General features: G+C 42.8%; 1 protein-coding gene across 13 annotated transcripts in view; it reads left to right on the forward strand.

Moving 5' to 3' along the window:
- The window catches only part of APBB2 (amyloid beta precursor protein binding family B member 2), a 324770-nt gene that overhangs the window by 49533 nt on the left and 247371 nt on the right, over positions 1-27866 (forward strand). For all 13 annotated transcript variants that reach the window (XM_036417779.2, XM_036417852.2, XM_036417754.2 and 10 more), the window contains exon 2: positions 21586-21741. The gene's annotated coding sequence lies outside the window, so the exon portion shown is untranslated. The remainder of the gene's footprint in view (positions 1-21585; positions 21742-27866) is intronic.

The raw sequence follows: 27866 nt of genomic DNA on the forward strand, positions 1-27866 counted from the left end.
TTTTCAAGGTGACAAATGGCTCACAAAAGCTTCTAGAATGATGTGTATCTGTGTTCACATCTCAGAAAAGAGTTTTCCCAATTATTGTTCACATGTGTTGAGCCTCATGTTGCTTGGACAAACTTAGTCTTTCGCAGTGAGCAGGGGAATGCCGCTGGATCCTTGCTCATATTCCACGAGTGCTGACAGGACACTCATGTGCAGTGAGGGCAGGGTGACGTCCCCGCCTCACACAGCTGAAAACTGCTCAGCTGGGCTTCTTTGGCTTCCCAAGCTCAAAATCAAATTGTCTTCCTCTACATGGGCGTAGTGCATACACCTCAGATGGTCAAATAAAGTAGAAAATAATTTATTTTTTTGTGAGGGGATTGTTAGGGGCTTAATGGTTTAGGGAAGTGGTTGATGACTCGGATGGTGAAAGTTTTTGCAAATGGACCCAAACAGAACAGATTCCCACTTAAGATCCTTTGTAAAATTAAACTTAAAAAGGAAAATGAAAACCCAGAATTGGTCTTCGAAGGTGGCCATTGTGTTAACCTTTATGTTTCCCTAAGCATCTAGATTTAATCTGGTCCTCTAAAAATAGCCATGTTTTAAGGGGTCACTGAGGACTATTCCTAAGAACAGCTCTCTGCTGGTTCTAAAGGCACCTGGGATTTACTCTATTTCCATGTTAAAGCTAGTGTGATACAGGATTTAAAATCAGAGGATAAAATAGCTGTTTTAGTTATTTAAAGGTTGAGATTTAAGGAGAAATGGCATTATGTCACTTTTTCAGGCCATCTGTAAAGGGTGGTTTTTTTGTTAGTTGTTTTAAAGGGATGGATCATCACGGAAAGTATCTATTAAGCACTTAATTGGGTCTGCACTGTCTGGCACAAAGAAAAGGACTGTGTTCTCCTAATTAGATAACACGAACTTATGTGCCTTGAGGTCTTCTCTCTAAATCAAAGGAGTCTTCTCTTGTGCTCTGTGTCAGTGTCTTTGGAATTTGTCGCCCTAAGATCCTGATTATAATTCGTGTGTGTGTTTAAAATCAGTTGTGAATTCAGAGACTGAGATTTAAATGATTGCATTTTATCCCTAAACACAAGAGTAGGTGAAGTAGGTTTACAGTTATGAGTACCTGAAACACTGTTTATTCTTGTATTATTATTTACTTCGTGTATTATTTTCCATAGGAACAACTCTAAACCTACTTTGCCCACTCTTGTATAAATATAGAGTGGGGTGGGGGGGAGATGGGAGGAATAGGGGCTGGGGGCTGAAGGGGGATGGGAACTAGGTGGATGTGGAGCTAAAACAAGATTGGCAGTGAGTTGGGAATTGTTGAAATGTTGAAGCAGGGTAATGGTTGTAATGGGTGTTTGAGTTTCTGTAATAAAAGGTACAGGGTAAAGCAAGGAATAATAGGAATCTCTGGGGGTTATCAGGCACCAGATGTTCAATAAATATTAAGCTTGGTGGCATCAGATGGTTTTTTAAATATATGCATATTTTCATTGATTTCAGAGAGGAAAGGAGAGAGAGAGAGAGAGAGAGAGAGAGAGAGAGAGAGAGAGAGAGAAACAACAATGATGAGAGAGAATCATTGATGGGCTGCCTCCTGCAAATCCCCTACTGGGGATCAAGCCCGCAACCTGGGCATGTGCCCTGGGGACTGGAATCCAACAGTGACCTCCTGGTTCATAGGTTGATGCTCAACCACTGAGCCACGCCATCCGCGCATGGGTCTTATTTTTAAAATATTGCAAGGGTGTGAAACTGGGATCTGTAGGCTTGGATTCCAGCCCAGGCTCGCCAATGACCGGAATGGCTTAGAGTCGCTCCTTTGGCGTCTGTGGGCCTCGTGGTCAGTCCTGAGTGAACGAGCTCACGGGTGGACCCTCCTTGTCAGCGGTCACCTACGCTGTCCCCCCGAGAGGGACTTGGGGCCTGTGCTCAGGGAGGAGGATTCCGGGGCCAAGGAGCCGTGCCTGTGAGGGGCCTGGTTTCCCTCCAGCTGTGCGTTTGCCAGACTGGAGTTTCAAGCTCGTCGCTTCCTCTTCCCCAGAGAAAGTGGCAGCCCTCAGCAATGCACGCTGTCGGTGTGAGTTGATAGAATTTCAGCCAGAGAGCAGAGAAGCAGCCCGCACTTCGTGGGCAGTCTCACCCCTGAAGGTAACGCTGCATGCGGTGTGGTTAAGAGGCCAGGTTCAGGTCCTCGCTTACTCACAAACCGTGTCCCCTACAAGTTCCTTCCCCTGCCTGCCTTCGAGGGCTTGGTGAGGATTAGAGGAGCTGACCCATGCCTGGCACGCAGGAATGGCTCAGTAAGCCGTAGCTATGCTTTCTATCAGCGCCGTGAGCTTTGTTTCTCTTTGGGGTGTCCAGTTCTTAGAGGAGCCATCCTCAGTGTCATCCCTCCTTTCTCCCTCTCTTTGCAGAGGTGAGAGGGAGACCAAGGTCACTGGGGAAGGGAGTGAGCGACCAGACCTTCCTTTCCCAGGTCACCCGTCTGCCCTCCCCTGGATGCTGACAGTCGGAGCTGCTGGGGCATTTGCCTGCGGTGGCGTAGCCGGGGCATTTGTGGCTCAGCCAGGGCATTGGTGAAGCCCCCTCTGGACTCAGCCTCCTGCCTGCCCGTGGTTTCTGCTGCCGGGCTCAGCTTGGCGATGCCTCCTCTGGCATCCGAACGGCTGATGGGGGCGCCGCGTGGGGAGAGACATTCTTCCTGTGTGTCTGGTCTGTGTCCTATGTAACAGTCCCTCCCTCTGTGGAGAAGGAATGTCTGGGGATGCTCTCGCATTTGCAGGGAGGGAAGGGGAAGTGAGGGTGGTGTTCCTCAGGCTCTGACTAATCCCTTCGGCAGCAGCTTCTGTCATTTCCTCTGCCAGGCCCGGTGATCTCAGGCCCTGGGCCTGGCCGGGCCGGCAGCACCAGTGGGGCCCGGGCTGTCCTTGCGGCCAGCTTGCCCCGGGTCCTGGATCCCTGTCTTACGGTGGGCGGAATCACCCCCGCCCTTGTTTCTCATCCTGGCTGTTACTTATTTCTCCGGCACCCGCTACACAGCATCCTGTGATTTTCTTTTGTTCGGTTTTCTCCCCGAAGCCTGTTGATTTTTCCCCTCTCTTTAATTTTATTTCTTGATTGCCTTCATTTTCTTTGGATGTTTCTACTTATTTTCTATTCATTAAGCTGAAAATAGGTTTACGAGCTTCTCTTATTTATTCCAGTTTGTGGATTACCCACATCCCTTTGCTTTTTCTACAGCGAGGAGGCACTTCACGGCTAATGGGGATGTTCTAATAACAGGAAAAGTAGTATCTCTATGACTTGACAGCAATTTTATAGGCAGAACAACATAATAGCCTCAAGAATGGAAAGGCTAGATGCTATCCTGGGTTTGCATGTCCATTCATACTCTGTGGGTCTTAGGACAAGCTATGTTGATCTTTTGCTACCTCAGTTTTCTCATCTGTGAAACGGGGCTCTCTGGGGGTTGTCAGGCCCCAGATGTTCAATAAATGTTAACTTATAATACTGCGGGTCTTGTGAAGTTACCTGAGCTTCATAGTAAAGTAGTTTTTGAGGTAGGTGAGGCCATTTTCTTCATTTTTATCTATTAAGTCATCTATTCTTTTCTTCTTGCTTTATTAAGAATTAAAAAAGGGCCGAGACCGGTTTGACTCAATGGATAGAGCGTCGGTTTGGGGACTGAAGGGTCCCGGGTTCGATTCCGGTCAAGGGCATGTAGCTTGGTTGCGGGCACATTCCCAGTAGGGGTTGTGCAAGAGGCAGCTGATCGATGACTCTCTCTCATCGATGTTTCTATCTCTCTCCCTTGCTCTCTGTACAAAATCAATAAAATATATTAAAAAAAAAAGAATTAAAAAAAGGAGAGAGAAAGACTGAAGGCCAATACATTTCTGTAGTATATAGGCCTATTGGGCCTGAGATTTGTCCTAAAATCTTTCCCTGGAAAAGGCAAGGGGTGAGTAGACCCTTTCCTGAATCTCTAAACCTCAGCTTAGTCCTGGTTCAGCCAGTCTGAGAAGACCTGGGGTGGGAGGTAGTGTCTGTGAGAAGGACCTCCTTCAGTCCAGTTTTGTTGACTTTAATTTGAACCGTGGGTTCCTGAGGACTGGGAGGCAGTGTGTTGCTGAGGGCAGACACCCTGGAGGTGGGGGTGGGGAATCTTGGCTCCGCTATGGAACTCTGCTCCTCAGTTTCCTCCTTTCCACAGTAACTGTGCACTGAGTGATGGTGAGGAGCAGGGTGTGTGTGCCTGTATCTGTTTATATGTAGACTAGAGGCCCAGTGCACGAAATTCGTGCATTGGGGGAGGGGGTTCCTCAGCCTGGCCTGTGCCCTCGGGGGATGTCTGACATCCCTTTCGCAATCCGGGACGCTGCGTGCACCAGTGACCATACTTTTCATACAGGTGAAAGGCATCTTGCTGTTGTATGAGCAGCTACATTTTTTTGCCTTGAGTATAAAAGTAGTACAGAACATGATCCTTCTGAGACAGTAGTGCCATTTTCTCCATCTTATGGGTGGAATTACTGAAGCAGAGAGAAGTTAAGTTATTGGCTTTGTCACACAGTTATAAGTGTCAGAATCAGGGCTGACCCCAAAATGTGCAAGCCAGAGTCGATGTATGTCATTGCTGCATCATCCTGTTTTTTCAGTGTTAGAGTAGCCAGGTTTTAATTTTTAAATCTAAGAGACTGTTCCCAATGTATAGGGAAGGGTCTCTAGGCCTGGCCAGCGATCAGGGACGATGTGTGGGGCAGCCGGTGGGTGGGGTGATTGGGGGGGCCCCTCGCTGGTACCCACCTTGGCTGGTGGCCTGGTGCCACCCGCTCGCTGGACCCACCCCCCACCGTTGCCACTGGTTGCCTCCCTCTGCACGGCAACCAACGGGGTGGGGCGATGGGGGGGGGGTGTCCTCCACTGGCACCTGACTTGGCTGGCTGGCCCTGCCCCCTGATTGCTGCTGCCACTTGCCTCCTTCCCAACTGGGGGCAGCTCCTATGTTGAGCGTCTGCCCCCTGGTGGTCAGTGCACGTCATAGCAACTGGTTATTCCGCAGTTTGGTCGATTTACATATTAGGGTTTTATTTTATAGGATTCTAGCTAGATACACCTATAGATGCTCAGCCAATGCCAGTTCCTTTTCTAGTTTAAAGTGCGTGTTTGACTTGTGCAGTGGGAATCTGCTGAAAGGGATTTCCGGCAGCAGCACGCAGGCTGCGAGGCACCTTCCGCACCCCTGCCCTGTCTTCCCCCTGCCAGGAAAGGCTGGTCCTGTAGAGTTCGGACTTGCTTCCAGCCAGTGTTGCTCATGTCCAGGTGGGCATCAGAGTGACATGACTTTGTCCAAATGCACATTCCGGGCTCCAAGCCACACTCACTGCCCAGGCACGTACCTGTGGGAAAGCGGCTCCCAGTGTCACCCTGGCTCCAAGCTTAGAGCTTTAGAGGCAGGCTGGGATGACTCTCTAGTGAGTCTGAAACGTGATTCACTTTGTGAAACTTCAGTTTGGGCGTAGCCTCTTAAGGATACAGCAGTTTTCCTGAGAAGACGGTATACTCTTGTCCACGCCACCTCGTTAATGAGAAATGGGTGTAATTCTTTCCTAGCAGTAATAGCTAACTCAGGTGCTTTTACATATATTAACCCAGTGTTTCCCAAACTTTTGACATATGTGTACCCCTTCTATAATTTTCATAACGCTGAGTACCCCTCGTACTCATGAGAACATAGAATTAGGCGCAGCAGCTAAGCATGGTGCAGTGCATATCCCCACCAAACTCCGGTGCAACGCGTACCCCCACCAAACTCTTCCCGTACCCCTGGGGGGACGCGTACCACACTTTGGGAAACACGGTAACCCATTCGGTTCTCAGAGAAGCTCTACACGTGAGGTGCTCTCATTGTGCCCCTTCTACATGACACATCCAAGGTCACACAGTGAGGGTGGTGTCATGCCCAGATTTCAAGATCCCCAAGGACCACCAGGGAGCCGAGTCCGATGCAAAAGCAAAGAGCCTTTATTAGCCGGCCGGGCGACTGCTCTGCCATTCTCCACGGAGGGAAACCAGAGAGCAGCAGTGACCCTTTGTGTGGGACCGCTTCTAAGCCCATTAACCACATCCTGTTTCTGCAGAACAACTAACCCAAGACAAAACAGTTTTTCCCAAGTAACATCAGAGTCATGCCATTGACGACCATGTTGTGCACAGGGTCATCCTGTTCTTCAGAGAGCTGACAGTGTTCTGTGAAGAAGGCCTCTGTTCTGGGAAGGGGCCATGAGAGCATATCTCAAGGCCTGGCCTGGTGTCAGCACTGACAGCTCCATGTGGGGCACAGTCCACGGCCTCTCTGGAAGCTTGCTCAAAAATCCCCACTCTCCAATAGGTGGGAGGAGCCAGGCTAGGAACCCAGGCACCCTGGCTCTGGAGCCTGGGCCCTTGTCCCTGGTGGCACTCATCTCTCTTCATTACAGATAGGATGGCCTTGGAAGTGGGCCTTTGGGGCAGGTTGGTCTTACCCAAGCACCATGGGAATTTGGTAAGAACAGTGGCCTTTTTCTCCACTGACTCTGTGTTGTTTCTTGGCATATCCTGGCCCGTCCAGACTCCCAAGAGGATCCCTACATGGGAGCAGTGGTGTGTGCTGGCAGGTGGGGAGGGAGGTGATAGAGCACACGTACAACCCGCTCTCATCTTTGCTCCATCCACACTTACTATTTGTTTGGGACTAGCTTGCTCCAGGAGTGGAAGTTTGGGGTCATTCTTTTGGCTTCTTTCACTATTAGCTAAAAGGACACACTGAGCACTTTTTGAGGGCGCTGGTTCGGCTCTTTGAGAAAAGCCTCAGGGGAGTGGCAGGGCTCACAGCTTTGACAAGCCTGGGGGTGTCAGGTGGCCACTTGAGAAGGAGTGTCCTGTGAGAGCCCTCTGCAGCCTGGAGCAGAGCGAGAGTCTGGGAATACTTGCTTTGGACCGTCCTTCCCAAACAAAAACATTGCAGAGCCCTCGGGCACATGTAGCAGGTGTGAAAACAACCCCCAAAACTGGCCACTTGCTGTGTGCGGGCACCGCGGTAGGCTCTTTAGGACACTTTGCCCCCAAACCCACGCCATCCATAACTAGATGCTATGGTGCTCATGGTGTAGAGGAGACAGCGGACTCAGAACGCTAAATGCGTCTCAGGGTCATGCAGACAAGTGGTGCCGTGAGGACTTGAACCCATTTCTCCTCAGGGTCCAAAACCCGCGTCCTTACGTAGTGCTTTGCCCTCCTGTGAAGGAAAACCATGCACTGACCTTCACAGCAGACATCAGTCTGTCAATAAACATTTTCTTTCTTGCTGTAACACCAGGGTTTTCTTTGGGAACAATGAGTACACACTGCCAAATGTCCTGACATGAAAGAAGCAGGAAGAAAAGGAGAGGATGCGTAGTGCAAGAGTGAGAGAGTGCGCGAATGAAGCAAGCTGGGCTGGTGTGGGTACATGGAGCACAGGGAGACCTCCTGCAGGGTCCTCAGGAGCTCGGTCATTTTCTTCTGAGCACGTTTGTTGGGGATTTTATTCTCCTTTTTTGTTAGCAGTGATGTATTACGGTTTCTGGACCACGAGGTGGCAATTTGCATTTCTAGCTACATTTAATTTCTGACTTCTTTCTTTCTTTTTTAAATTTTGTTTGTTTGTTTGTTTCTTTCTCTCTTTTTAATTTGAAGTATTACAAATAGTAGTACATATGTCTCCTTTTTTCCCTCATTGAACTCCCTCCGACCTCCCCTACCCCCAGCATATGCCTTCTCCCCCCCCCCCCCCCCCCCCCGTGTCTTGTATCCATTGGTTATGTTTATATGCATGCATACAAGTATTTTCTGACTTCTTTACTCTTGATTTTGTCCCTTAGTTGATTGTGCCTCTGTCTCTCCCACTTTCTTTTTCCACACCTGTCTTTTCTAGTAGGTTTTGCTTGCCAGTATTATTTGGTTTAAGGTGGATAATGTATACACTTTTTTTACAGTTCAGATTTTTTGAAAACATAGTCTCCATTTATGAATTACCAAAAAAAAATAGGATGAGCTTCCCAACAAATGTTGTTCCTATAATACTTACGGTTCCATTTCCAATTCAGGCATCAGCGATGCCCGGAGGAAACAAACAGAGGGAGAGAACACGATGTGGTCATCGTAATTATGATTTCACGTCTGTGGTTAACTAGATTTCCTGTGAGAGCTGGAGTTGCTTCTTAATTAAGCAGATATTTCACGAGGGCCCGAGACCTGCCAAAGCCTGCGCTGGCCTTGGATTTCACTCGTTCTTCAGGAGATGGTGCCATTGCTTCTTTGAGTTGGTTTTAGACATTCTTAGCCGCAGCTCTCAGCATAATTTATTAGGCCAGAGTGTAGGAATGTTACTCTGTAAAAGCCACTTTTCCGCATGCTTGACGGGTAACGCCATGTCTGTCTGTCTGCTGTCTCATCTGTTGGAGCAGTACATCTTTTGGATTCTCTCTTACTTTTCTCCCTTTATTCTAACTTTCCTGACTAGGTAGAATGGTTTAATTTTTCAAAAGTTGAATAGATCAGTGTTTCCCATCAATGGGCCTTCAGACCATCAGAATTATAATCAGCTTGTTCTTGTGCCCTACCTCAGGTCTAAATTTGAGAATCACCGACTTAGAGTTATATTTGGTTACTATGTTATTTTATTTAAATAACATAGGGGAAGGGAGAAGGATAGAGAGCTAGAAACATCAATGAGAGAGAAACATTGATCAGCTGCCTCTTGCACACCCCCTACTGGGGATGTGCCTGCAACCAAGGTACATGCCCTTGACTGGAATCGAACCTGGGACCCTTCAGTCCGCAGGCTGATGCTTATCCACTGAGTCAAACCAGTCAAAGCTGGTTACTTTCTTATTTTAAAACTATCCCTAGAATGTTATTTTTTTCTTTCTTTGAAATAAAAATGTACACTCACCCCCGCTCCTGCCCCCCGGAGTTAATGTACTCTGAATTAAAAAACAAAACCAAAAAGCAAAAAAACACTTCTAAATAAGTATCCTGGGATTAGGTTTCAGAATTTGAGATACTTCCATTGGACTTTTATTGAAACATGAGTTGGTGTTTTATAAACTGTGGATATCAAGTTATTATCAGCAAAATATCAAACTATTGGATAATGATGACCACAGTCATTAATTTGAAGTCCTGTTTCAAACATCTTATCATTTAAGGTGAGTCCGATGGCTCACAGAGTTGGATTGGGTGGAAGCCTGGGTAGAAGCAGATTCAGGTCTCTGCCCATCAGCCGTGTGGCCCCAGGGAGGCCTTTTCAACGTTCTGGGCCCCATTGTGCTCCTCTGTCCGGTAAGAGATTGCTGTGACCTTCCCCCCCCCCCCCACCCCTTCCCTCTTTCTGGTTCTCACTGAGTCAACTCTGTGGGAAGAGAAATCCAATGTTGCCACATGGGTCACTATGTGGGAGAAAGAAAGGTTTATCGTGGTGTGGAGACTTTTGAAATGAAATATCTGGTGGTTGAAGGAACTAGCGTCCATCCGTCCATAAGGAATAAGAATACCGAAGTTAAAAAGAAATGATTGGGAGTTTCTCGTAATCATTAAAAACAACAATGCTGTACTCACCAAAATTCCCGGTTATTGAAGCCCAGCCAGGAAATGGACTTCCTCAAGGCAAAGAGGGCTTTGTTGGACACATTTTATTTGCTGTATTGTTGCCAGGTGCACTTGTACCGATTTGTAAGTCCTAGTGGAAATGGGTGATAGTGGGAGCTGGGCAGGGCAGTGTTCTAACAGTCTTCCTTATACGGATTCACCACTATCAGAGGAAAGAAACAAAGCATGCTGTCTTAAAAGTTTCATTAGTGTTTAGTTGATTCAAACAGCTGGAGAATTGGAGAATCGGGGAGAAATTGGAGTTTAGTAAATGATTTCTTGCGTATGCTGTTATATTTCATTTCTGCCTATTCATTTGTGGAGAGAATGATGGATGTATTAAAGGTGGCAATGTATATAAAGACCAGTGTTTCTGAAATCTTACTAATTTAGAACCTCTTTATTTAAAGGAAAAAAATTCTCATAAATCCCCAGTACTGGTATAAATATTTTTATTATGAAGTAACTTTAAATATGCCGAATATAAAACTAGGTGTAAACTCCTTATGCCTCTAGTTCCTATATAACTATAAAACAATGACAAATTTATACAGTAAACTCAAGCAAATCTACAAAACCAATAAAATCCAAAGTAACATTAATTTATCATGACAGATATCATGCCTCTTCTGGAAAATGTGATTATGGTCTGACAGCCAGAGTCCCAGCACTTCTGAGAGTCTTATGAAACTCATTTCTCCTGCCATTTAACCTATATTTGAATCTTTCTTCATGTAAAGCACCTTTATTTGGCTGAACTACATGATTTTGGTTTTACTTCTGCCTTATTTTTTAAAACATTTTCTTGGTGATTAAAATTACACTACTAGGTCCCACATTGACTATACGTTTAAATGCAAACCCACTTTTGATCATGCAGGAAGGTGGTACGTGATGAGTAGTTGCACTTGAGGCAGTGGAGGAAAGAGAAGGGTCATTCACTGGTCCCTGCAATGTTGGGTTTCAGATTTGGGCGAGAGCCCGTGGTGCCCTTCAGCAAAATGTGGAACAAAAGAGGAAAAGTAGGTTTTGAGGAAATACGATTAGTTCAAGACTTAGGTTTCTAACATGCATATGGTGGACTGGATACTCTAACACACTTCCACACTGAAGCATTGCATTCTGGATAGAATATTTTTTACTGCATTTCTGGGTTTATGATCTAAAACAGTGGTCGGCAAACTCATTAGTCAGCAGAGCCAAATATCAACAGTACAACGATTGAAATTTCTTTTGAGAGCCAAATTTTTTAAAACTTAAACTTCTTCTAACACCACTTCTTCAAAATATTGATAGACTTGCCCAGGCTGTGGTATTTTATGGAAGAGCCACACTCAATGAGCCTCAGTTTGCTGACCATAGATCTAAGACATCTCCTATGTCTCCTTCCCCACCAACCCTCAAAACTGGGAGCTTTGTGCGTAAACAGTCAGAAAAAACAGGTTTTCTGAAGAGCAAATACTCCACTGTGGTTGGAGACTAAGCTTTGGGTCACTTGCAAGATAAGAGAGGCTGTGTTTTACTAAGACTCATGACAGTAGTTGAGTGGCCCCAGGTAGACAGTGCTCCTTGGTCTTTGGCAGAAGCAAATGTGAATCCGTTCTGGAGGAAAACATCCCTGCCTTAGATCTCAGGGTTCTTCTGATTAAGATCAACCAAGTATGAGTTCAGAATCAAAGAGCTCCAATTCTACTAGAAAATAAGCCACCGGGAGCAAGAGCCACCAGTTACCAATAAAAAGCAATAGATTTGAAACACTGAGGAGTTTAGATATTAAAATGATCTGATACAGGTTATAAAATAACTATGTTGAAATACTTTGAGGAAAAACACACCCTGTAAATACTTTGAGGAAAAACACACCCTGTAAGTAATTGTAAATAGCGTAAGATAAAATTTGAGCAGTCATATTATTTGGTCATTAAAAAAGAAGGAAATCCTGCCATTTGTAACAAAGATGGATGGATCTTGATGACATTATGCTAAGTGAAATAAGTCAGACAGTTGAGAACTGTACTGTGTGATCTCACGTGTGGAATCTTAGAGGAAAAAAAGCCCCCCCCCCCCCCCCCACACACACACCTGAACTCCTAGGAACAGAGAACAGACTGGTGGTTGCCCGTACCAGGGAAGTGGTAGTAGAGAAAATGATTGAAGGTGGTCAAGGTACGGACTTCTAGTTAGAAGATAAATAAGTGCTGGGGATATAATGCTCAGCATGCAGACTGTAGTTAACAATATTGTATATTTGAAAGTTGCTAAGAGTAGACCTCAAAAGTTCTCAAAACAAGGAAAAAACTTTTGTATGTGAAGTGATGGATGTTAACTAAACTTGTGATAATTTAGCAATGTATAGTTCACATGTGAAATCATTACGCTGTACACTTTAAACTTATACAATGACATACAGGAGCTTTGATAAAACGGAGGGGGGAGAATGTGTTCCAAGTCAACATTAATCTAGGTGGTTTTGTTGCAGAAAAAAAATCACCAGGCAGATTTTGAAAAGAAAACAAAACAAAAATAAAACCTAAGGAGAAAAAATAACTGTTGAAGTGAAAACGTAATAAATTAGATTAGAAGCAGCTGAAGAAGCAATTTATGAACTAGAAAAAAGTTTGAAGAAATGAATGAGAATGTAACAGAAAGGAGAAGAAAAACAGGAAAGTGTAGTTGAAAGCTACCAGGAGATTTGTGCAGAGTCCCAGAAAGATAATAGAGCAAATAGAGGGAGGTAATATTTAAAGATTTATCATATAAATAATTTCCAGAAAGGGTGTATGAAGGACATAAATGACCTGTGGTCCTTAAACCCAAGTAATTTATGGACAAAGGAAGTATAACCTATATCAGTAAGGATAAGTAAATGGAAATCTATATCTCGATATGGGAAAACTTCAATACATCAAAATTAAAAAAATGATCTTAAGCCCTGGTTGGGTGGCTCAGTTGGTTGGAGCATTGGCCCATACACCGAAAGGTTTCAGGTTCAATTCCTGGTCTTAGGTTGAGGTTAGAATCCCTCAGGGCACATGCAGGAGGCAGTCATGTGATATTTCTCTTTTACATCAATGTTTTTCTCACTTCTTTTCTCTCTAAAATCAGTAAATACATCATTGGGTGAGAATTTAAAAAAATAAAAAAAGATGATCCTAAGGACTTCAGAATGAAAAAAAAAAAGAAAAGATTATCAAGGGAGTAAAAGATTGATAGCTAATTTTTAAATCAGCAATAATGGCAGTTGGAAAAATCTCTCCAAAAAGTTAAAATGCTGTTGATTGTATGCCCGCAAAACTGTCATTCAAATAAAAAGGCAAAATTTACTTTTGAAAAATATTAAAATTGAGCACAGCAGACCTTTATCAAGAAACTTCTTAAAAGACATACTGTGGGAAGAAGAACATGTTTCGAGGAGGAAGGACTGACATTCTAAAAGAAATGATGAACAATGAAATTGGTAAACATGTAGATATAGCTCATTAATTAAAAATAAAATTAAGAATTTAGTTCCTTGGTCATACTAGCCACATTTCAAGGCCCAGATGGCTAGTGTCTGCTATGTTTAATAACACCAATACAGAACATTTGGACAGCACTGCTGTAGAGCAATGGAAGGGAGATACACAAGAGGTGCCATTGTTCGTAAAAGCCACCATTATAGTAAAAAAAATTTAAGGAAAATACTGCTCAATTTTTTTAAATGCCTTTTTTTTTTTTTTTTTTTTTTTTTTTTTTTTTTTTTTTTTTAAAGACACATCTCAATATTACCTGTGTGAAAATGTGGAGGCCTGTGCCTCTCTGAATGGATGCTATCTGGGGTTGGAGCATGAATGGTCATCCTCTTAAATGACAGCATTTATGACTGAATTTTGTGGTTTAAGTTCTCTTTTAAAAATGTTAATGCTTATAATGTGTTATTAAGATGAGTAATCACATTCTTAGCATAGATTGTAGAAAAAGGACTTACCTTGTTGAAGATCACCAGATCCAAGTGCTAAGAAAATACAGGGCAGATAAGACTTTAGTAAAAATAGTAGGTCCTTGATTTAAAAGCTGTTAACGTCAGTCAAGTTATTTGACTTCTTCATGACCCAAGTTTCCCCCACTTAAAAAATAGGCATAATAATAGTTCCTTCTTCAGGATGGGCACGAGGATTAATGTTAAGTACTTGGGAAAACAGTTAACCCTTTATTATAATATCTATGTATATATATAAAAGCTCAGTGACCGAAGGGTGGAATGACCAGTTGCCTAGTTGCTATGACACACAAGAGCTGCCCCCTGGTGGTCAGTGTGCTCCCACGGGGATGAGCGGTGCTCCCACAGCAGGCCAATCCCCCCCCCTCCCCCGCAGGCCACACTCCCCACAGTGCACGAATCCGTGTCCTGGGCCTCTAGTAAATACTGTAATTTTTTTCAATACAGAAATAAAGTGAAACAGTGATTCCCAACCTGGTTTTGTGTTTCAGCATTATTTGGGGACAATAAAAAAAATAAAGATTGTTGGATGCTACCCCAGATCTGGTATTTAGGGTACTTGGGCTTTGGACTTTGTATTTTTTTGTGGGGACCCCAGGTTTGGGAACCCTTGCTTTGGAGTTGAGTAGCATTTTGGTCAGTTTTACCTAGATACTTACTTTTTTCTTTGTACTCTGAACATTCGCTCTTAGTATTTGCTGAGTATGTAAACTCCTAGGTTATTAATCCTGATCAACGTATGAATCTGCACTCCTGGATCTTCCTTTCTCTTTCTCACTTCATTCCCTTTCCTTCCATCCGTAGTGAATTTTTAGATAGTTGAGCTATGTCCTGGAAGCCTAGTTCCCAGGCCTTTCTTTAAAAAATTAAAATAAAAATATTTTAAAAGAAACATTTTAAGACAGACATTTGGCATGTCAGAATGGAACTTTCGTTTCTAAAATAAGTCATTTGACTTTATTTTATCTTAAAAAAATGACTGCAGGAAATGTTTCTAAAATAACTGATATTCTCCTTCTTAAAATGGGGGTTGTTATTGGGTAGATTCCAGTGTGTGTTCTTTTTCTGTTGGGGGTGGGGACCACGTCTGGGGAGTGTGCTACTCCGTTGCCGCCACATGCAATGGTCACTCCTCAAGCCTAGCAGCGACTTTTATACGATGGCAGTTTCTTGGTATGTGGTAAAACGTGGTCTGGAGATTAAAATAACAAAATGTTTACTGTATTGAGATCAGTTAGAATATGCCTTTTAACTTTTGTGTGTGGATGTTTTGGTTTAAAAACCTATTTTTATTGTAGCAGAAGCAGCCTTGGTGTTTAAATCTATTTAGTTCATGTATTTTACATTCCTCATAGGTGAGGAATGACTGAAATGTTAGCTCCATGAGGGCAGAAGTTGGTTCAGTGCTAAATCCCTAGCACCTAGAATGGTGCCTGAACGTGGCGAGTGTTGAATAAAAGATGTGCTAAATGAATGCGCTAACAATTAGACAACCCAAAGTAAAAACCACATCTACCTCTGCTCACTACCAGATATTTGTCTGCTATTGGGATTAGAGATTGCCTACATGTTGCCAGAGCTCCCTGTGCCTCTTTATTTTTTAAATTTTTATTAAATATATTTTATTGATATTTTACAGAGAGGAAGGGAGAGGGACAGAGAGTTAGAAACATGGATGAGAGAGAAACATCCATCAGCTGCCTCTTGCACACTCCCCACTGGGGATGTGCCCGCAACCAAGGTCATGCCCTCAACCAGAATCGAATCTTTCAGTCCACAGGCTGACGCTCCGTCCACTGAGTCAAAATGGTTTTGACCTCCCTATGCCTCTTACAAATTACACTGCATCCCTTAATCTAGGTCCTTATGGTTGCATCCACAGCTCTATATCTGGCACCATTGTAGTTTCTTAGGAAATCTTTGTTGACTGGCCCTAGCCGGTTTGGCTCAGTAGACAGAGCATCTACTGGTTTGATTCTGATCAAGGGCATGTATCTTGGTTGCAGGCTTCTCCAAGGGCCTGGGCCCTGGTCAGGGCTCATGAAGGAGGCAACCAATCGATGTGTTCCTCTCACGTTGATGTTTCTCTCTGTCTTTCCCTCTCTCTTCCACTCTCCCTAAAAATCAATGGAAAAATATCCCGGGGTGAGGATTAACAAAAAACCCCAAAAACAAATATTTGACTGAATACATAGTGCCTTAAACATTTCTATACTATTTTTATATTTGGTTTCATCAGTTGACAGTCCCATTAAGTTGGCTGTTAGTCTTATCCCAGTTTTACAAATTAGGGAACAAATATTAAAGAGAATAAGTTCATTGTCCCAGAAAGCCTTCAGTCATGCATGAGTAGCAGAATTAGGACCATGACTTTTATATGTGCTAATTTCTTCATCCTTTGTTCTTTCTAGAACAGTCTGTGAAACATTAATAAGCATAAATGTTTCACTCTGGGCCCTCCAGTTGAAATTCTCTTTATTTGAGAATACGACAGGGGAGGGTTCTGTGTGAAACCTTCTCTGAATCGCCATAATGTCTTCATCATCAGCCACAAACTTTGGGTGCCACTTTGGGTTACTCATTAATAGATTCTTTTCAGTTGCCTGTGGTGGGTACTTAAGATTCCTTTTGGCGGGGGGGGGGGGGGGGGGGGGGAGACAAGCAAGCTCTCATTATTTCATATAATTTATACCTTCTCCCAAACATTTTAAAATGTAGACTTGTTAAAATGTGAATTTACGTTTTAAAAATCAAATTTCAAAAGTGGTTAGAGGAATGTTCTCCAACATAGTCTTGCCAGGATCTCCTGGTCATTCTGAGATAGGAATTTCAGAAGTCTTGCATTGGCTTGGCTGATATTCCTGGCACCGGGCACAAGAAGGAGAAGCTTTCCCTTTGGCATTAGGATAGAATAAATAAGACGCTGGCCAAACATTGAAGGTTTTCACACAGTGGCAACATCTGGGCACGCATTTTCCCAAAGGCATTCAGCTGGAGCTAAAAGCTAAACCACACACAGCCAAGTGTGGAGTAAGAAAGGATTTCAGAATCTGTGAATCCAGTTTAATTACAGCTTTTGTATACTGGTCTCTGTTAAGAAAGGGAATTTGGTGATGTCAGTACGATTTTACCCAATTCGAGTAGTCGTTCAGACATCATTCTACTAGACGGTTAGATTTAAACATACTGCCATTCCCTTAGACTTCAAAGATTATTGGAACAATACTCACCACAGAGCTTTAATTTCATTGTGTGATAGCAACAGGAACCTAATTCCTTGTGCCCCGCTGTGGATATTAACTTTTGGCATTGGAACTGAGGCATCGATGAGAATAAACTGGCAATATGGTCTTTCCTTCTGGATCCAGCCATGGAAATATACAGGATGGGGCCACCATAGGTTCACAGGTATTTGTGTGGAAAATAATACAGTCATTAATAAATAATGATACAAGAATAAACTCTGGGTTTCATGTACTAACAACTGTAGACCTACTTTTGCCCTACCCTGAAGGGTGGGGATGCAAAGAGCAGTTTTGGGTGGAAAAAGCACATTTTCTTCTCTGCTCCGATGCCTGACTTCTCCGATGGGGTGGGACAGAGCCACTGTATTTGCTCTGGCTCTCACAGAGAGAGATCACATCTTCCATGGCTTTTGTATTAGCAGCGTCACAGTCCCTGCCTTTGTTGTCCTGCTGCACAGCAGCAAGGGCGGCGAGATGTGAGCTGATAAAGGCCTCTCGGGGAGCACTCCTGCCCTCTTCTCTCCCCTGTTTCTCAGGCTGTTCACCTTTAGTGATGCCCTTAGGTTTCTGATTAGCGTAAGAAAAGAGAAAAACCTGCTTACTCTCTTCGTCCCATCTGACTTAAGATAGGAAGCCGTTGGATTATTTTATTTTAGGTCTTAGAGAATCTTATTTTCTTTTTCTTTTTTTAATTTTATTGATTATGGTATCACATAATTGTCCTCATTCCCCCATTCCCATCCCAAACCCCTCCCCACATATACCCCCACCCCCCTGTTGTCCATGGCCACTGGCTAGGCCCATATGCATGCACACAAGTCCTTTGTTTGATTTCTCCCCCTTACCCCCACCATCCCCTACTTTCCCTCTGAGGTTTGAGAGTCTGATCACTTCTCCTTCTCTGGGTATGTTTTTGTTCATCAGTCTATGTTGTTCATTATTTCCTCTAGATGTGTGAGATCACGTGATCCAAGAAATACCCTTGTAAGAACTGAAACTGAGACAAGCCATAATGGTTATGCTGAGAGGCCAACGAATCAGTCTGTAGTGAGTTCCTTTCTGGGCCAACAGTTCTTTTGAGTCCCAATTTCATGGCTGACACGTACACATAAGGAACTATTTGACATTGAAATTGAGAATCTTGTTTTCTTAATGTTTGAAATCGTGGATGTCTCTCCCCAAAGACGTGGGTCACTCTGGAAGGGAGAGGCGCGGATGGCATACATCAGTTATTTCCAACACCAGGGTGGGCATGCATCCCTCCTTCCTCTCACATGGCTTGGGTGCAAGTGTCATCTGGTTGAAAGTCTCTCGTCCTGCCCTGCATGGTGAGAAGTGCTTTTGTCTACAGAGCAATGCTGGGACCAGAGAGCTCTCCGGTGACAGGCAGTTTCCGTTCGGGACACCTGCTCCCGGAGCACACTGCAGCCATTGTTTCTCACCAAGCGTGTGCTGGGTCGTCCGTGTGAGCCTGCGGTCGAGTCTTGGCTCCCCCCCCCCCCCATGCATTTCGTTTTCGGTGGAACACATTTCTGTCTCGTTCTTCTGGTTTTGCTGGTGCGGAGGTAACACGTGCAGGTGGTTCATGCAAACTGGCTCTGAAGCGGGCTGAGTCGTTGGATGATGTGGACTCTCATCCCTCTCAGGAAAGACATTGGGCCTTTCTGGGCGGCAGTGTCCTCACCGGTAAACCCAGGGGTTGGGCTACTCAGAGGCCTGGACTGCCAAGTCCCCGGGTGTTTTCTGAAATGCGGAGGGTCAGAGATGGATGTGGCGGTGTTGGCCCACCGAGGGCCATGCCCCCGTGAGATGGGCAGCAATAGGGGCAGGCACTGGTCAAAGAGGGGAAACCAGGGCCTTTCTGTTTCTTTGTGGCAAGTTCTCAGAGCAATAGATAAAAATGTCCTACTTCTGAGGAAGTACTGTTGTTAGCCCTGGAGGTGTTGTTAGGCACTTGGTTGTTGAACTTTTAAATTAAGAATTACTGAGTTCTGCCGAAACCGGTTTGACTCAGTGGATAGAGCGTCGGCCTGCGGATTGGAGGGTCCCGGGTTCGATTCCGGTCAGGGGCATGTACCGTATTTTTCGGACCATAAGACGCACTTTTTCCCCCCCAGAAGTGGGGGGAAAAAGTCCCTGCGTCTTATGGTCCAAATATAGCCTACACATATACTTTAAAAAAAAAGTTTTTTTACTTGCCCGGCTCTGTGTGGTCTCTGTGTGCTTGCCCGGCTCTAAAATGGTTCCAAATGCTGCTGTTTACTTTACAGGGTTGATTACATGTGTTTATGACTGTGATGTTGGGTTTTAATGCACATAAAATATTTTAGGACACTATTTGTTTCAGAATCTTTTTTTCTTAATTTCCCTTCTCTAAAAACTGGTGCGTCTTATGCTCCGGAGCGTCTTATGGTCCGAAAAATATGGTACCTTGGTTGCGGGCACATTCCCAATAGGGGGTGTGCAGGAGGCAGCTGATAGATAATTCTCTCTCATCGATGTTTCTAACTCTCTATCTCTCTCTCTTCCTCTTTGTAAAAAATCAATAAAATATATTTTAAAAAAAAAGAATTACTGAGTTCGGGAATGAAGACTTAATTCATTAGCTCTTCTTGTTCAGATAAGAGGAAGCCAACAGATCAGGCTGATAGAATATCACACCCCATTTCTGATTTGTACTTCCATAGTGTTTAATAAAAATTTCATTAAAAATATCCTAGCCCTGCCGAAATCAGTTTGGCTCAGTGGATAAGCATCAGCCTGGGGACTGAAAGGTCCCAGGTTCGATTCCGGTCAAGGGCATGTATTGTACCTTGGTTTTGGGCATATCCCCAGTAGGGGGTGTGCAGGAGGCAGCTGATAGATGATTCTATCTCATCGATGTTTCTAACTCTTTATCCCTCTCTCTTCCTCTCTGTAAAAAAATCAATAAAATATATTTTAAAAATATTCTAGCCCTTACCGATTTGGCTCAGTAGATAGAGCCACAGCCTTCGGACTCAAGGGTCCCAGGTTCAACTCTGGTCAAGGGCATGTACCCAGTGGGGAGTGTACAGGAGGCAGCTGATCGATGTTTCTAACTCTCTATCCCTCTCCCTTCCTCTCTGTAAAAAATCAATAAAATGTATTAAAAAAAATATATATATATTCTAATAATTATAGAAAATTTGGAAAACACCAAAAGGAAATACAAATATCTCTTAATCCCATTACCGAGAAATATCCATTGTTCAAACTGTGATGCCTTTACATTATATATACCCAGTTTTAGAATAAAATTGGGATACAACCATAAATATATAACTTGGTATCTTTTTTCTTGCTGAGCTTTTTTTTTTTTTTTTGAACTTATTTTTGGGACTAAGATTTGAAATGAAGGTAGAGATTAATGTAATATTATGTTTGGCACACTTGTGACAGGGTCTGTTTTGACTTACAGAAATAGAATTATGGACCCAGTATCTCAAAATAACATTTGTCCGGTTCCTTTTTGAATAGGCTTTCAATATGTACATGAATAGATGTTGTCATAACTATTACTATCATTAACAAATGAAGACTTCCTAATCAATTAGCTTTTAATTGTTCACTAATTGCTTTTATAAGACCCACTCATTTTTATTTCTTCTGCACCAGAATTGCTAGCTGCAACATCCGTGAGCAGACATTATTTTAACACTGTTTTTCTGGATGCCATGATTCTTCAGATTGAAGCATGGTAGCTAGTGTGAGCCTGGCCACAGGTTAGACTTGAAGTAGGATAGCTTTTGCTCGAATATGTTATATACTTGGTAATATTTATGAACCACATGTTGAATATTGGTTTCATATATCATTTTCCTCTGTTTGGAAATGAAAGGTGATTAGTTTCCCCTTTGGATTATTTTAGCCCATAAAATTTTCTGCTGCTTCCTTCATTTCTGCTGCATTGAAAATACATTCTTAATTCTCAGCCACATTGGCATTTTTTCGTGACCTTTTTCTTGTGTGTCTTTTGGTGGTGCCCTTTGAAGGCCTGAAATGTTTTTTATATTTGATTGAGATTAAATCTAGGTTTCATTTTACTTAAAAAACAAAACAAAACAAAACAAAAAAAACCCCACACATATTGAGCAAGTTGATTTTCTGTTCAAGTTCCTAAGGGGAATGATTCCAGCCTTCTGTGTCCCAAGAATTCGACTCGGCCCTGCCAGAACATTCCTGTGGTTTTCCACAGGGCAGAGCTGTGTGCTCATGAAATTTTAGTTGTAGCTTGTGCTTTCTGTGGTTAATTAAAACAGCTGGCTTTTAAATTTTCCACAAACAGAGCATAAGCGCTTGGCCAAGCCTTTTCAATAATGATTAAATACTTTAATCTCCCCCTCACAATAGCCTAGGCTTTTCTCTAGGAAACTTAGAAGCGGTTGTCTCTGCTCATTAATGATTTTAAACATTTAGATGTCTGGAGTTATCCTGCCAAGTCCATAGGAGAGAGAGAGAGAAAGAGGGAGGGAGGAAGGGACAAAGGAAGAGAGGGAGGAAGGGAAGGAAAGAGGGAGGGAGGGAGGGGGAGAAGGAGGGAGAGAAAGAGAGAGAGAGAGAGAGAGAGAGAGAGAGAGAGAGAGAGAGAGAGAGAGAGAGAGAGAGAGAGAATGAATCTCCTTCTAGTCTTCTAATGCCTTCTGGCCTTTGGCCCTGCAGGTTGGAGCTGTGGTGGGTGAGCTGCTGCGTCCATAGCCAAGCATGCTGTGGTCGGACCTGCCCAGATGTGGAACAGAAGCATTTGCCGGATGGAAAATCCATAAAAGAAAGCTGCTGTGAGAGCCTGAGACAGACCATAACTTAAAGCGAGACCAGGTTGGTATGAGATAACAGAGGCTGTGTCAGATGCGGAAAATTTGTTTCATTAATTTTACGAAGTGTTTTTTTTTAAAATTTATTTTTATTAATTTCTTTATTGATTAAGGTATCACATATTTGTCCTCAACCCCCCATTCTAATCCCCCTCCAACCCCCCCACTCATGTCCCCACCCCCCCCTATTGTCCTTGACCACTGGTTAGGCTCATATGTGTGCACGTAAGTCCTCTGGTTGATCTCTCCCTTTTATCCCCACCCTCCCTTTGAGGTCCAACTCATTTTTGATTCTTATAAGTATATTTCCAGTAGGACATGATCTCACTCATCTAGGGGAAATGGTGAACAACAAAGTGTTTTTGAGGCGACCCCGAATAATCATCCGGTTAGGTGAGAGCATCAGAGAAGTGGCAGATGCTGCGCCCTGATAGACTTCCGCGTACAGGGCATTGTTGTCTTCCTTCTTCCTCCCCCCGCCCCCCATCTTCCTCTCCTAGAGGAGAGAGGAAGATCTCAAGCACAAATATATGTGACAAGCCACTCCTAACAACCCAGTGATCTCGGCTTTATTTTGGAGAGAAAGCAGTGACCCTGAGAAGCAGGACTGGCTCCGCCCTTTCAGAGGCGTGCCCCCATGTGGGTTTTCACACGGTGAAGGGTGATCATGGGGGCCTGCCACGTGAGGGGGTCATTTCTGTCTGTGCTCCTCCAGTTTGTGTGGCAAGGTTTTACTTTTGTCTCCCCCCAAAGCAAAAGCTGGCAACACATTTGGTTTCAGCAGAGAGAGTGCTTTGGGCGTTAAGATACTCATGTAGGACAAAGGAGAAGAAATCCCCTCAAGTAACAAGAACGTAAAGAGGGACAAAAGGAAATGGACCACGAGAGTGACACTGCCCGGCCTCACTGGCAATAAGATGGAAAATAATTCATTGAGAGACAGGGGATTGTGTTACAGGGATGGGCACTGCGGACCTTTTATCAGATGCTCAGTGGGAAACGCAGCATCAGACATGACGCGCGGCTGATACATACTCCCTGGGAGGGAGCGGGTCACCTGTGAAGTGCTGAGCTGCTGTTGACTCTGCCCACCAGCATCCTTTCCTCCTCCAACAAATTTCCCAGGATTCCCCGGGCAGTCACCCTTGCTTTGCTTTTAGCCTGTGGCGTTGGAGGAGGTGACCACAGTGTCTCTGTCGTGGGCATCTGACATAGCCTGGCTAGTCAGGGTCACCAGGATCGGTTTGTGGAGGAGCCCCAGTGTGTTCACTGAAATGATTGCAAAGACATTTTTCCTTTCTGTGGGTTTGTGAGGCTGGAGCTGCTGGCTACTCTGTGCTACCACTTAAGGAAAGCCGCCTGTGAGCGAGGTCAGCATAGGAAATCAGAGCAGGGAGACGGAGGAAACAAAATGAGAAGGGAAGGAGTCACACACACATACAAACACACACCACACACACACACAATACACACACCACACAACAAACAAAACACATGCAGTATACACAGCACATATAACACACAACACATACACCACACACTACACACACAATACACATAAAACACACATAGCCGAAACTGGTTTGGCTCAGTGGATACCGTGCAGGGATCCTCAAACTTTTTAAAGTGGGGGCCAGATCACGGTCCCTCAGAGAGCTGTAGGTCCGGACTATATGAACTACTAATTCCTACTGTAACACCTCAGCTGCGCTCACTGCCCAAAAAACCTGGCGGGCCTGATCAGACTCCTCTGCGGGCCGCATGTGGCCCTCGGGCCGTAGTTTGATGACGCCTGGTAGAGCATCGGCCTGCGGACTGAAAGGTCCCGGGTTCAATTCCAGTCAACGGCATGTACCTTAGCGAGCACATCCCCAGTAGGAGGTGTGCAAGAGGCAGCTGGTCGATGATTCTCTCTCATCGACATTTCTAACTCTATCCCTCTCTCTTCCTCTCTGTAAAAAATCAATAACATATATTAAAACACACACACACACAACACACATACAACACATACAAAACACACACACACACACACACACACACACACACATACACACAATTTATGGTCCCAGATTCGGCATCCCCTAAAGTCAGCAAATCCATTTTCACTTTCCTGGCAGGTCAGCTACTTAGTTTGGGTTAGTGTCCATCACTTACATCTGCAGACATTTTGATGGGTGATGCCTTTTCCGATGGGGTCTTAGCATGAAACGACTGTGGCAGTCCCTGCCCTCAGGGGCTCACAGAGAGAGGGTGGGCTGGATCAGTATTTGGCCAGCTGGCAGTGAGAAATGTATCAACAGAGGTGAGAACTAAGTTTTGTGGGAGTAGAAGAGATGGAATTATAAATTCTGCTGGGTAGTGGAGACATTAGCAGAGAGAGCTATTATTTAACAAAGGAGAAATAGGATTTTTATGTTCAGGAACTTTTAAAAATATATACTTAATTCAATTACTTGCTTTTTGAATCTGAAAGAAAGGGAGGCTTTCCAGAGGCTGTCGTTAAAATAAATTGCAGATAAGAAAGGTAATTTCGGAGCTGGCTGGGAGTAGAATCTTGGTATTTACTGTAAACACAGTTGTCTCAGGGCAGCCAAATGAGAGGTTATCAGAGAGCTGTCCAGAGTTTATTTTAACACCACAGGGTGACAGTTATTCTTCTTAGGAAAACCTCAGCCGGCTTTCTGTTCCAGGCAGAATTTCAAGTGTGTTATGAATTTTAAAGATTTATTTTCTCTTCTTAATATTAAACTTTATTGTTTTATTTCTTTTTTTTTTTTTATTATAATGGACATGGTTTGCTTTTTTTAAAAAAAAATCATTGACTTTATTTGGGCGAGGGCAGTTTTAATTTACAGAAAAATTGAGCAGACAGTACAGAGTTCCAACCACCCCTAAGTCGTTCCTATTATTGACGTCTTGCGTGAGCATGGTGCGTTTGTAAAAAGTGATGAGCCAACCTTGACACTCTACATGGTCTACATGAGGTTCACTCTTTGTGTTGTACATTTCATGAGCTTTGACTAATAATTAATGACATATATCTGCCATAACAGCATCACACACAATACTTTCACTGCCCAGAAAATCCCATGTTCTAATCCCTCCCACTCTCCCTCCCTCCCTCTGAAGTTTTGGCGACTACTGGTCTTGTTACTGTCTCCACAGTTTTGCCTTTTCCAGAATGTCATATGGAATCATAAGTATGTATCCTTTCAGATTGGCTTCTTTCACTTTGCAATATGCATTTAAGACTCCTTCTGTCTTGACCGTTTTTTAAATCCTCATCCGAGGATATTTTTGCATTGATTTTTAGAGTGAAAGGGAGAGGGAGAGAAACTTTGATGTGAGAGAGACACAGCGATTGGTTGCCTCCCGTGTATGCCCTGACCAGGGCCGGGGATCGAGCCTGCAACTGAGATACAGGCTCTTGACCAGAATCAAACCCAGGACCCCTTCAGTCCACAGACCGATGCTCTATCCACTGAGCCAAACCAGCTAGGGCTTGACAGTTCTTTTTAATGATAATATTCTATTGTCTTGATATACTACAGTTTATTTATTCCTTTACCTACTGAAGGGCATCTTGATGACTTCCAAGTTTTAGCAGCTGTGAATGAAGCTGCTATAAGCATCAGGTGCAGGTTTTTGTGTGGACATAAGTTTTCAACTTCTTTAGTTAAACACCAAGGAGCATGATTGCTGGATTGTATTGAAGAGTACGTTTAGTTTTGTAGGAAATTGCCAAACTGTTTTTCAAAGTGTTTGTACCATTTTGCATTTCTACCAGCAGTGAGTTTCTCCACATCCGCCCCAGCATTTGGTGTTGTCAGTGGTTTGCATTTTACCATTCTAATATGCGCATAGTGGCATCTCATCTTTGTTTCTCATTGGCAATTCTCTAGTGATGTATGGTGTTGAGCATCTTTTCATATGCTGTTTGCCATCTGTATATCTTCTTTGGTGAGGTATCTGTTCAGATCTTTTGCCCATTTTTTAAAATTCGATTCTTTATTTTCTAATTGTTGAGTTTTAAGAGTTCTTTGTGTTTGTGTGCCAGCCCTTTATCAAATATGTCTTTTGCAAATATTTTATTCCAGTTCTATGGCTTACCTTTTCATTCTCTTGACAGTTTCTTTCTCATGGAAGAAAATTTTAATTTTAATGAAGTCTAACTTGTCAATTATTTCTTCCATGGATCATTGGTTTTGAATTTAAAAAGCTATTGCCAACCCAAGGTCATCTAGGTTTTCCCCTATGTTATTGTCTTGGAGTTTTATATTTTATTTTTAGGTTTATAATATCTTTTGAGTTAATATTTGTGAAGGGTTTAAGGTCTTTGTGTATATTTCTTTCTTTCTTTCTTTTATTTTTTTATTTTTTTTTGTATGTGGATGCCTAGTTATTTCAGCACCATTTATTGAAATTACTATCCTTTCTTCATTGAATGAATGGCCTTTGCCCCATAGTCAAAGGTCAATTGACTCTATTTGTGTTGGTCTCTCTGTTCTCTTCCATTGATCTACTTGTCTGTTTTTTCACCAATAACACTGTCTTGATTATTGTAGCTTATAGTAAATCTTCAAGTAAGATAGTGTTAGTCCTTTGACCCTGTTCTTTTCCTTCAATATTGTATTAGCTGTTCTGGGCTTTTTGCCTCTCCATGTGAACTTATGAATCAATTTAACAACATCCACAAAAGAACTTGCTCTGAAATTATGTTGGTTCTATAGGTAAAGTTGGGAAGAACTAGCATGTTGGTAGTATTGAGTCTTCTTATTCATGGAATAACTATTTCTTTAGATCTTCTTTGATTATTTCATCAGAGTTTTGTAGTTTCCCTCATAAGGATCTTGTACATATTTGTTAGATTTATATCTAAGTGTTTCATTTATTTTGGTGCTAATATAAATAATATTGTGTTTTTAATTCCAAATACAAATTGCTTATTAATGGTATATAAGGAAGCAAGTGACATTTGTGTAATTAAGTTGTGTTCTGCAAAGTTACTATAATTGCTTATTGGTCTCAGGAGTATTTTTGTTAATTCTTTGAAAGTTCCTATATAAATAACCATATTAATAGCACACAAAGACAGCTTTATTTCTTCCTTCCCAATTCCTATGCCTTTGATTTTCCTGTCTTACCTCAGTAGCAAGGACTTCCAATGTGATTTTCCGTGGGAATGGTGAGAGGTGATGTCTGTTCCTTGACCTTGATCCTTAGTGGGAAAGCATCTAGTTCCTCACTATCAAGTATAATGTTAGCTGCATAAGTTTTTTTGTAAATTTTAAAAATTAAGTTGAGGAAGTTCTCATATTCCAAATTTATTGAGACTTTTTGTCACGCTGGATGTTGGATTTTTATCAGATGCTTTTTCTGCATCTATTGATATGATCATATGGTTTTCGTTTTTTAGCTTATTAACGTGATAGATTATATTAATTCATTTTTTAATGTTGCACCAGCCTTTTGATAAGGATTGTATTGAATCTCTAGATCAATTTGGGGAGTATTTCCATCTTAACTAGTATTAAAAGTTCCAATCCATGAACATGGAATGTGTTGTGTGTTTATATTGATTTAGTTCTTTAATTTCCTTCAACAGTGTTTTTGTTTGTTTGTTTTTAGGGAACAAAATTTCTTATTACATTTATTTCTTAAGTGTTTTCCTTTTTGATGCCTTTATAAATGGAATAATTTTAAAATTTTTATTTTCAGAGTATTCTTTGCTAGTGTATAGAAATACAATTGACGTTTGTATATTGATCCTCTTTTCTTCTACCTTGTTGAATTTTTTTTTAATCAGTATTGGTAACCAGTTTTCTTTATTGTGTATGTGACTTCCTTGGGATTTTCTACATACCAGATTATATCACCCGTGACTAGAGATAGTTCTATTTCTTGTGCAATCTGGTTATCTTTATTTTTTACAGTGACGTGAGAACTTGACTGTCATGTGAGAAATACGAAGTCATGTGCTTTGGAGTTTCCAATGAAATCATCTTATTATGTAGCTCTTTGAAAAGGACAAAAGATGGCAATTGTGAAAGTTGTCCTCTCATAATTAAGCTAGTTATTCAATCAGTGAGCTTCTTAGCCACTCCTATCTTCTTTGGGGAAATGCTA

The sequence above is a fragment of the Pipistrellus kuhlii genome, unplaced genomic scaffold (genome assembly GCF_014108245.1).
Source record: "Pipistrellus kuhlii isolate mPipKuh1 unplaced genomic scaffold, mPipKuh1.p scaffold_m20_p_1, whole genome shotgun sequence".
Classification (NCBI taxonomy): domain Eukaryota; kingdom Metazoa; phylum Chordata; class Mammalia; order Chiroptera; family Vespertilionidae; genus Pipistrellus; species Pipistrellus kuhlii.